Below are 11121 nucleotides of genomic sequence, written 5' to 3'. Positions count from 1 at the left end.
CACTCCCCACCCACCCCTCTCCACTCCAAGCTTGGTCCCACCCATCCCTTCACTCCACTGCAGCTTTCCTTCCTGAAGTCACCAATGGATTCCATTTTGCCAAATCCAGTGGTGGCTCTGCATCCATGCCGATGGTACCCGTATTTGGACCTCTCCCCTGGCTGTCCAGCTCCTCTGGCACTGGACTGGATCAGACGACCTACTTGACACGTGCACCTTGAGTCTGCAAGCATCTCAAACTTAGGGTGCCCAAACTGAAGTGTCTTGATTTTGTCCCCTCCCTCTCCCAGTCTTCCCCCATCTCAGAAAAGGGCAACACCATCCACCCAACTGCTCAAGTCAGAAATCCCAGCTATCCTGAATTCTCCCCTCACCCACCCCAGGAACCCAACAGCAAGCTCCGCCCACTCCACCTCCAAGGCATCTCACACCCAGCTGCCCTCCTCCAGACACCTCCTTCCCCTTCTCACTTCACCTGTTCTGCCCGCCTCTTCACTGGGCTCCCCAGTTCCACACCTGCCCCTCTCCACTCTCCTCTCCACCAATGCCACCGCCTTGGAACACGAGTTAGGGGTGTCACTTCCCACTCCAAACTTTCAATGGCTTCAGTATGTTTGCCTGTACTGTAAGCTAGTGGGTGGCAATGCAAGCATGGGAAGAGGAAGAGGATTATATCTCACAATCTTCCACAAATACCCAGACCCTTAACACAGGGCCCAGCAAACAGTAGGTGCTCAATAAGTAGTTGCTGAATGTATGAATGAAATAGCCAGGGTTGCCAACGGCAAGAAAGTACTGTTATTTCATTCTGCAACCCCAACGTCATCACTGCCTCTTGGGTCCCCAGGTTCTTTTTCCCCTTCTTCCTCTATCCCCTCCCCAAAAAAGTTTATTTTCTTTAATGTTGAGGAAAAAATACAAAAATCAGTATTTCCCCCAATAAACCCAAATAATTACAAGCAGCCAGTATGAGAACTTAAAAGTCGTAGAAAATATTAGCAGCTTTTTCTTGTGTAGTTTCTGTAAGCCAGGAGAAAAGATTTATTAGGAGAGCCAGGAGGTCAAGCTCATGTTATGAAGACTACACTATTCCTTAAAAATGCCACATTGCCCTGTGGAAAAGCCTGCCGGGAAGTGGAATCCAGCTGTTCCTGCCTCCCTCTCCCCATAAAAGAAATCAACTGTTTGAGTTTCTCCTTTATCTCCCTGATTCCCACCCCACATGCAAATTCAGAACTATCCTTAATCCACAAGATCCCAGCTGATTCTCATCTCCCACCCCCACTCCCTGGGCCACACAGTTTTATGAGGTTAGAAATAAAATGAGCTGAATTCAGCTGCCTTTGGAGCCAGACAATCAGCACTGCTCATACCGCCTGGGGTCTGAGCCACTTGTCTGGATCCTTACTTTTCATGTCAATGTTCAAAGTCAATAAAAACATCAAGAGCTTTCCTCCAAAATGCCCATGGTGAAATATATGGTATCTCAGAAGTGACTACTACAATATCATCATTATGAGCCCTATCATGAATATTCAGCCAAATCTCAACTACCCACTTATGACTGCTCCAAAGACATTGGGCAAAGCCCACTTCGCACCTTCAGAGTTCCCATTCCTCCCCAAAGCTTCCCACTGCCTGGGAATAACAGCTCAATTAACCATAGACTTGACCAAGCATTAGACCAGTGAACCAGCTGGCTGGCGAGGACACGTCTGAGATGAACTGAAATGATTTTTGGTGCCCTACTCTCTCTCTTAGCACACATAATTAAGATTTTTTTTTTTTGTTCAAGTCAGTGGCAGACTTGTCAGAAATATTTCCCAGCATCTGATGGTCAAGATTACCAGGCTGCCCTTAGAGTCCTCTGTGGAATGCCGACGGACAAATCCACTTTCTCCATGAGAAGACAAAAACAGAAGTTAATCAACTCACCCAAGTCCATGAAGCAATTTGGCCGTTGGCCCAGGAAGAGACTGTCAAGACCTCTGCAGACCCCGCCCCACAGGCACAGACTCTCAGAGCCAGAAGGGAACTCATGGATCAAACCACACACTTTTAAGATAAAAGAATCCCAAGCCCAGAAATGGCTAGAAATGGGTGCCCTCCCTACTTTTCTTTCCAGAGATGTCTTCCCCCTGCCTTGATCATCAAGCCACCTTAAAAGTTCTTTGTCTCTTTATAAATAAATACTGTAGATTTGAGCCAAGTCCCGGACGCAAGACAATTTTAACACTCCCTAACTAATCAACTTTATGGAGAGTCCCTATCCTTTCCCCAGAACGAATGCTTTTGGTTAGTCTGACCAACTCACCCCATAAAAAGAAGAGAAAATGATAAATAAGCTTGTTTCTGTGACCACACATTTTATTATATAAGCAGCAAAGAACACTACAGTCTGTCCCCTCTTTTACAATTTAAGCTCCTAACCCGACAAAAACCACAGGCCCAGGCCGGTTGGAGGAGGCAAAACTGAGTACTTTCCACACAGTTCATAGAACAACTGTTTTCACAGCAAGCGCACATAAGTGCTATGTGATATTAACACATGCCTGCTATGTGGATGCCTGCTTACCAAGCTGTGAAAAGACCCATGTTTACTGTGGAACCTGCAAAATTAATCTTCTCAGTGCTTATAAAGCAGAAGGGAAATGCTCTTTTTGAGATGTCAAGCTGGTTTCTAAACAGCCCTTTGGCAAAAATGGACATGTCTAGAAGGGCGGGGCCCAAAGAGGTGTGTCACTCCCGGTATCAATTCCTATAAATCAAATCCTGACAATCACCACAATATTTTAAAAAGAATGAATTGTGATTCATGGGCCTTCAAACCTTTATTACCACAAGAACATTCTCCGTGGAAGAGAAAAAAAAAGCTACTGTGACTTGATTAATGGCCAAACCAAGACAATAAAATAAATCTCATATATATATATATATATATATATATATATATACCTGAATGATTGCTTTTGGCTTCGAGGTTAGGCATGTAAATAATTTTGCCCTGAAATAAACACACATTAAGATTGTGTCAACTCCCCCAGCATATACATGCAGCAAACAGATTTTCTTTGGGGGGGGGGGAATAATAGCTAATTTGCTTAACTAATACCTAGCTAGGATCATTTGATAAGTAGCAATAATATTTAATTCACAACCAACTCAGTTCTCAAACTGACAAATATCAAGCCTTCATCTGGAAATCTGATGACAGAAGAAGAGAAAAAAAAGCAGTGTCCATCAGTTACATGGAAAGAGATTTTTTTTAACCCATGTTTTTCCCTTCTAGAACTGAGCCCATCTACAGAACTGAATAAAGCTTACACAACTTCGGTCTACCCCACCCAGTATCTCTCGATCGGAACCCAGCGCTGAAACCATCCTGGCAACGCTAAAGCTGCCAGCACCGGCAAGGCTCCTGAGGCCAGCACCAACTACTGCTGTGCAGGAACCAGGAGGCTGAGGGCCAAGGAAGCAGGCCGGGGAGGCAGCGCCTGCCGGCTACCCAGCCGGCAGCCCGGAGGACTCCTGTTCCTCTCCTTCCAGGGGGCCTGAAAACCACATTTTCTGACGCTGAACTCCTTCCTGGGGGAGGGAACCTGATGCAGAAGGCAGGTACTCACTGGGACAACACAGAACTCCTCCCCCAGAACTCTGCTCCCGGGCCTGCTGAACAACCTGCCTCGGCTTCCAGGGGGCGCGTTCCGAGCTGTCCCCCGGAAGGGTCATTCCCAAGCACGACTTCCACGCACTTGGCAAACCAACCCAGGCCGCACTGCGAGGCGCCCCGTCTCAACACGTTCGCTCCCCAGAGCTGCCCGCCGTCGGGGGCAGAACGCGGGCTCCCGCCGGCCGGCGGAAGGCACACCGAGGCACCGCAGGCGTTCCTTCAACCTGAGCACGCCGGGCGCACATGCTCCATCCAGCCCACCGCGGGCCACAGGCCGCCTGCCAGGTGCTCTCCGCCTCTGCCGGCCGGCCGGGACATGGGCGCTTTGGTTTTGGTTTTAATACCTACTTCTGCAGACCACCGGCTCCAACTTCCCGGCCTCCCAAACCGAAGTTGGGGCGCCAGGGGGCAAGCTGACCCCCACCTTGCACGTTTCTCCCATCTGGGTGGCCGCACTAACTTCTGGGGAGTACCCAGCCCCCACGGGGCCCGCAGGCGCATATACATGCACACATGCATCATGTCAGAAACCCCAAAAGGCACATCCCCAGGGTCCTGCGGTTTCTCGGCTGGAAGAATGAAGGCTTTATAACATCACAACCTTCAACTGCAAGCCCACCACTGCCACCCCCCTTTAGGCCGGGGTTGCCAATTACAGCGGCCACCTCACCCCTCCCCCTTGCTGGGATGCCGTGCAGCCCAGCGAGGGAAGAGGGGAGCAGGCCCTGCGTACACACGGAAAAGTAAAGCGGCGGGGGGCCAGGTGGGGGGCATATGTCCTTCTCTGCACACACACCCCCCCTCCGTCTTCTCACGGAGCATCCCCCGACTAACGTTTTCAAAATGAAACTTAATAAGCTTTTTGCCTACCTTGGCTGTTTCTGCAACAAGTGCATGGGCAATCCGACCACAAGACCAGTCTCCTCTTGGGGGGTGGGCCGGGGGGCGAGCAGAGCTGATGGAGTAATTTCAATATTAATTTATGTCAGCGGCCTCCTTGCAGAGCTACTCACTTACAGTACTGCCCTCAGCCTGTAAACAAATATCGCTCCGCCAGGAAACATACTCCCCAGATGCAAGCCCCTCTCCCCAGCAGGGAGCCCGGCCTCTCGCCCTCTCCCCCCGCCCCCAACAGCGTGCTCCCCCACCCCACCCCGGGTGGGAATCTCAGGGTCGCCAGAGCACCACCCCACCGCCACCACCCCAGCAAGAAACTTAACTCGGTCCGTGTACGCCGCCACCCTCCCTTCAGGAAATCTACTCTCCATATGCATTCAGCCTCCCCGCAGGAAATCTGCTCCCCCCTCCCCCCTTCTATATACATGCACCCCTCCCTCGCCTCCTCCCCACGCGCCCTCCCCGGCCAGAAACTTACTAGCGAGCAAGCGTGCAGGCTCTCCCGATCCTGGAAACTTACTCCCAGATACAGCGCCCGCCAGCCCCCCGCCCCGGCCCTGCTCCCCTGCCTGCCCTCCGCCGCAAGCAACTCCAAACTCTCCGCATTCAGCCACTCTCCCTCCCCGGTGGAAATTGGCAGCGCGGGGCTGCGCGCGTGCAGCCACCCGCCCCTTCAGGAAACTTACTCCCCATCTGCATGCACCGCCTCTCAGCCATCGCTGCTAGGCAAGGGGGTGTGCTGGGGAGACAGAAATACATATGTATCTCTCGCCCCTCCCCCGGCCGCAGCCCACTCGGGCCCGGGCCGCCGCAACCTGGCCTTACCTTGTGCATCGCTCCCCACCCTCGCCCCCTCCCTCGGCCCTCCTTCTCCGCTCCCCGACACCCCCCCCTTTTCACCCATTACCCACCCCTAGCAACCGTTCCCAAGCTCCTCTCGGCCTTTTTTTTTTTTTTTAAATCCAGGATGCAAATTCCTCCCCTGTCAGCAAATCGACTGTCAAATTATTTTCTTGCAAAAGGAGAAAGGCGGGGTGTTGGGGGGGTAGTCGAAGCACGGCGTTGGGGGGGGGGGGGCGGGGGAAGGGAGGGAGGGAGAGGGACAGAGGAGGGGAGAGATATCCCTCCGCAGAGCTGGGTCTGGTCGCGGGCGGGGAAGCAGGAAGTAAGGTGTCCAGCGCCACGGCCGGCGGGTCCTCCGCCTCGGCCCCCGCCCGCAGGCCCTGTCCCCCGGGGCGCCGCGCTGCACCGGGCGCGGGCCGCCGGGTGCATTGTTCGCAGCCTCCCCAGCGGTGCGCTGCCGAGTTTATTTGGGCGCCTTGCGTGTGCGTGAGATTGCACCTTTTGTAGCCCGGCAAGTCTGGACGTGGATGGGACGGCGGACTTGGGCCCAGTTGCGGCCCCGTGCCGGACCTGTCAGCCCCGCGGTGCCGCAGGCTCTCCGGCATGGCCGGAAAATCGAGGCCCGGGAGCCGGCAGCGTGGCCGGGAAGCTGCCGCCTTAGACCCGGACCAGTGCAGGATTGCTTCCTGCGTAACCGTCCCGGTTATTGTAACGCGCTTTTCAATCTAAGGACGAGGATGGCGGGGAGGCAGGGCGGGAGGGGGGAGGGTGTGCTTTATTTTATATATATATATAGGTTTGCAAAGATGCCAAGGTGTGGGCGGGCTGCGAGGAGACAGTCCTCGCCTACCCCCGCCGCACCCGGGCCTCAGTGGGGCTCGAGAGGGGCTGGGGCTCCGGGGAAGGGGCTGGAGGTTCGCGGAGCGCGCGGCTCCATCCCTCCGCCCCGATGGGGGCGGGGAGGGGGCGCTGCAGCCGGCGCTGGCTGGAAAGGCAGCTCTCTGGGGAGGGGTCTCCGTCTCGGCGGCGCAGCAGGCCGGGGAGGGAGGTTGCCTAGGAGAGGGGCCGGGGCCGGCGGCGAGGCGAGGGGCGGGGGCGCGGGTGCGGCCGGGCGCGCGCTCGCCCCTCCTCGCGCGCCATGACTGTGGAACGTGGTGCCGGGGAGGAGGGCCGGCCGCCGGGGGCCGCCCGGGGCTGCTCGGCATTGGTGCGGAAACCCGAGCCCGGAGTCGCTCCCTTGCGCTGTCTCCTCCTCCTCTGCGGGGGAAACCGCTGCACCCAGCCCGAGAGCAGCTGCGAGCAGGGGGCAGGGCGCGGGCTGAAAGGCGAGCGGAGGGTTCCAGCCTCGACGTCGCGGGCCTGGGGAGAGGCGGGGTGCTGGAGGGGGGGGTGAGGGCAGAACAGCCCCTGGGTCCCGCAAAGGCGCGCCCGCCAGCGGGATCTGAGACCGGGGAGAACTCAGCCCCGTGGCCCCAACCTCTCCCGGCGGCTTTGCGGGTCCCGGGAAACGCGAGCCTGGGAGAGTTGAGTGAGCAGATCACCTCCAGCGGGGTTCGAGGCGTGTGTCCCCTGGAGGACCCGCGAGACAGCGAGCGGGTTTTTTTGCACGAGGGAAAGTTAACACCGTCCTTTTCTCCGAGAAGGGAAATCGCTGCGCCCCTCTCCCCAAAGCCCGCTCCCGGGCCCTTCGCCGCCTTCCCTTTCCCACCCCCACCCGGGAGCATGGGTGTGGACAGGGCGCGGGAAGGCTGTATGGGAGCTTAAAGCATGAGGTCATGGGCGCGGGGGAGGCTGCCGCCAAAAGCCGCCGAGGTTTTTGTGCTTTTTGAGGGGTAACGGTTCTCCATCGTCAGCGGTGGGCTCGCCTCACCCTGCCAGGGCTGGAGCACCTGAGCCGGAGAGAACGCGAGCGAGGAGCGCTGGCCGGCGCCCAGCTCTCTATGGAGCCGGTCCGCGCCTGCCAGGAGAGTGGGGGCCGCGCGCAGTGCTGCAGGGACGGCGAGGGCTGCGGCTGCCGGGTCCCCCCCTCCCCTTTCCTCAGTCCTCGATCACCTCACAACTAGACTGCTTTCTAGAAGCGAGAGCCCGCCCCCTCCCGCCGTTCTTCTCCAGCAACTGGAGGGGTCTTTCCAAAACTCAGGACGCCCCCTGAGCCCTCCCCGTTGCTCTCAGAATGAAGCCGCGCTCCGAAGCCCCTGCGCGAATTCGCCTCTGCACAGTTCTCCCTCGTACAGTGTAAGCCCCGTCGTGCCTCCTTTGTTCCGGGGGTGGGGGGGCCCAACCCTTTCCCTTCCACCTCTTCTTACTGACTGCGGCCAGACCTTCGGGATTGCCTCAGCTGTCACCACCTCCAAGAAGCCTTCCTGCAGGCACACCCTCATCTCTAACTCCAGTAGGGCTACGAGATGCACCCAGACGTCCTGGCGGAGGGGCTGCAGCCCTTCTCCAAGCCACGGAGGAGCGGCCGGGCTACAGCGTCATCTCTGCCCCGGGGGCCCGCGCTCCCGAGCGGGAGTTGGCCGGGACGGAGCCTCAGAACGTCCCGGTTCCTCTGAGGACCTGGGGCGAGCAGCGCGCCGCCCACAAACCTCAGCCTGCGCCCCTCCCACCTCGTGCACACACCCGTAGTGGGAGGAGAGGTCCTTTCCATCTAAAACTCCTCCCTGGGGCCGATAAGGACCTGAGCTTGGATAGAGAGAGAGAGAGAGAGAGTGTGTGTGTGTGTGTGTGTGTGTGTAGCTTAAATTGCCCCGGGGTCAATGCGGAAATTTACACCCTGTTCTTTTCCCGCCTCTTACACCAGAAGCTGCAGAGAAGGGTTCGGGGCCTGATGGCTGCTTCACAGCAAAGAATCTCTGCTCTGCACGTTGCCAACGGAGAGGCAGTGTTGCCAAATGGTTAGCGGAGCAGGCTCTGACCTTGGGCAAGGCACTTAACCTCAAGATTCGGGTTTCTTTGCCTGTACAATGGCAATGGAAATGATTTACTACAGTGAAGTGTTATTGTGTAGTTGAAATGAGTTAATGTATGTAAAAGCCTTGGAGCCATATCTAGGCAAATAGGCAACTTCTTGATTATTTGTGAGTGTGGTTATGTGTGTCCACTCCCCCTCCCCTTACTCTTCCCAAAGACTCTAGAAAATCAGGTCCCCAGAGTCTTAACTGATTTGGAAAGTATGGCCTAAAACACTGGGAAAGCACTGATAGGCGCAAAGACAAGACAGACAAAGGCCTCATTTAGCCAATACAGTCCACCCTGGGGGGGGGGGGGTCCAACCTGTGAGCACCGGTTCTGGACTCTTGGAATAAGAAGGAGGAAGGCCGAAATGAAAACGTCACCCTGTGCTGCTGAAGCAGCGTCGGGCTGAGAGAGTCCCATTCCTGCCCTGCATGCCGCGACCCCCCCTAGGGTAAGACGGAAGAGGACTGTTAGTATGGTGGGTCCTAGTCTGGCCATGCTCAGCGCTTACTGCTGTGGTAAAAGACTTCCTAGTGGATTTTTTTTTTTTTTTAAGAATAGGTTTAATGCATTCACATGGTTTCCAAACTCAAATAAACAGCAAGAAGGCTCCCTCCCACCTTGTCTGCCACCCACCGTTTTCCCTCAGTGGAGGCAACCAGGGTTAGCAGCCAGAAGACAAGGAGTTTAGCTGTTTCCCAGCGAGAACTTGAGTCCCCGTTTAACTCTGTATGTCCAAGTCTAGGCAGAGCCACCACCTTCCTCTCGCCCCAACTTCCACACTTTCCCCTCCTTCCCCTTCAGCCCCAGTCCTAAAGAGGCTGTTCTAACAATGGGAACCATTTCCTGAGCTCTTGACAGAAGCAAGTGATTCAGTGCCTTGTGGATCTTTCTCCTCCTCCGCGCTGTCACTAATATTTGTTGAGCACCGGTCTGTGTGCCAGGCACTGTGCTACATACCAGACTTGCATTGTCCCATTAGATCTGCCTCAAGTCTTCATGAGCCTTCTTATACGGATCAGACAGAAATGGAGGCTCAGAGATGATGGAGCTCACCCCTTTGCATCCTGGCCAACCTGAACCCAAGCTTTCCCTGTTGAACACTGACCCTCGACGCTGTGGTGTAGCAGGGTAAGCCTCTGCGTGTGGCAAAGGCATCCCATATGGCTGCCTGTTCATGTCCTGGCTGCTCCAGTTCCCAGCTCCCTGCTAATGGCCTGGGAAAGCAGTAGAAGATGGCCTGGGTGCTTGGGCCCCTGCACCCACGTGGGAGACACAGAAGAAGCTCATGCTCCTGGCTTTGGATCAGCCCAGCTCCAGCCGTTGCAGCCATTTGGGGAATGAAACAGCAGATCGAAGACCTCTCTCTCTCTCTCTCTCTCTCAAATAAATAAATACATCTTTTAAAAAATTAAATAAATACTAGCCCTCTTGCTTTTCTGCAACACAAATAATTCGTAGCCTCTATCAGAAGAAATGCATTGGAGGCTTGGGAGGTAGACAGACCTTAATTCAGATTCTGTGTCTGGCCTCAGCAATGAGACCCACCTGCAAACAGGGACCATCCCCTCTTCCTTGGTTACTGTGACAGTTAAATGCATATCAAATGCTTAGTACCAACTAAATGTAATGTTGAGATCTTGTGTGGGTCCAGTTTGAGGAAACTAATAGTGAAAAAGACATTTTGAGATGGTCGGGGAAAGGTCATATGGACTTGATATCAGATGGTAAGAAATTATTGTGTTAGACATGTTAATGTCATTATTATTTTCAAAAACAATTGCATAGTGAAGCATATTGAGTGAGGGTCTGTCTTGGACTTCAAATATTCCAGTCCCCTCCTCCAAAGATTCAGTAGAGAGATAAAAATGAAATTAGCAAATGTTGGAAAATCACTGAAGTTATTCATTATACTCTGCACCCTACTTCTTTCAAATGTTTGAAATGTTTCAAGTTAATTTTAGAATAAAATAAGTAGAATGTATTTTAACATTAAAATAAAAATGACCAGGCTTATTGAATTATTAATGTGATCAATAACTATCCATTTTATAAATGATTGAAATGCAGGGCTGGCACATAGTCACAGGCATGCAGAAATGGCAGTTTTGTTACTGAGAGAAATTCAGGGAAGCATGTGTGTCTGGCAGGTAAGCCAGGCAGGAACAAACATACCTCAGTGCTGTGGTGAGCAAGGAGGCAGGCAGGTAACTGGTTTTTGTTGTTGTTGTTGTTGTTTGACAGGCAGAGTTAGACAGTGAGAGAAAGAGAGAGACAGAGAGAAAGGTCTTCCCTCCATTGGTTTACCCCCCAAATGGCTGCCATGGCCAGCTGGCGCGCTGTGCCAATCTGAAGCCAGGAGCCAGGTGTTTCTTCGTGGTCTCCCATGCGGGTGCAGGGCCCAAGCACCTGGGCCATCCTCCACTGCCTTCCTGGGCCACAGCAGAGAGCTGGACTGGAAGAGCAGCAACTGGGACAGAATCCGGCGCCCCAACTGGGACCAGAACCTGGGGTGCCGGCGCCACAGGCGGAGGATTAGCCTAGTGAGCCGCGGCGCCGGCCAAGGCAGGTAACTGTTAAAGATCCATGTTATCACACAGGCGACAATGAAAGGATAAATGGCAGGAGGGCTGGGTGACAAAGGGACAAGTTAAATTAGGGTAGATATTCCCTGCAAATGTGCATCATCACAGAGCCACTGCAAAACACGCGTGGACTCAGCATCAACTCTCAACAATTCTCCCACCCAGTCC

At 54.4% G+C, this 11121-nt stretch overlaps 1 protein-coding gene across 18 annotated transcripts in view; it reads right to left on the bottom strand.

The window, feature by feature from the left end:
- The window catches only part of TRERF1 (transcriptional regulating factor 1), a 226174-nt gene extending 220457 nt beyond the window's left edge, over positions 1-5717 (bottom strand). For 10 of the 18 annotated variants that reach the window (XM_051855695.2, XM_017345124.3, XM_017345126.3 and 7 more), the window contains exons 1-2: positions 5046-5231; positions 4541-4625 (exon numbers count right to left, since the gene is read on the bottom strand). The gene's annotated coding sequence lies outside the window, so the exon portion shown is untranslated. Of the gene's footprint in view, positions 1-4540; positions 4626-4890; positions 4965-5045; positions 5232-5253; positions 5426-5478 lie in introns of those variants that run through there. The other 8 variants (XM_051855696.2, XM_051855690.2, XM_051855699.2 and 5 more) reach the window with 5 other exon arrangements.
- Positions 5718-11121: the final 5404 nt, after the last annotated feature.

The sequence above is a fragment of the Oryctolagus cuniculus genome, chromosome 5 (genome assembly GCF_964237555.1).
Source record: "Oryctolagus cuniculus chromosome 5, mOryCun1.1, whole genome shotgun sequence".
Classification (NCBI taxonomy): domain Eukaryota; kingdom Metazoa; phylum Chordata; class Mammalia; order Lagomorpha; family Leporidae; genus Oryctolagus; species Oryctolagus cuniculus.
Note: the sequence above shows the minus strand (reverse complement) of the source record. Positions and strands in the feature narration are given on the sequence as shown.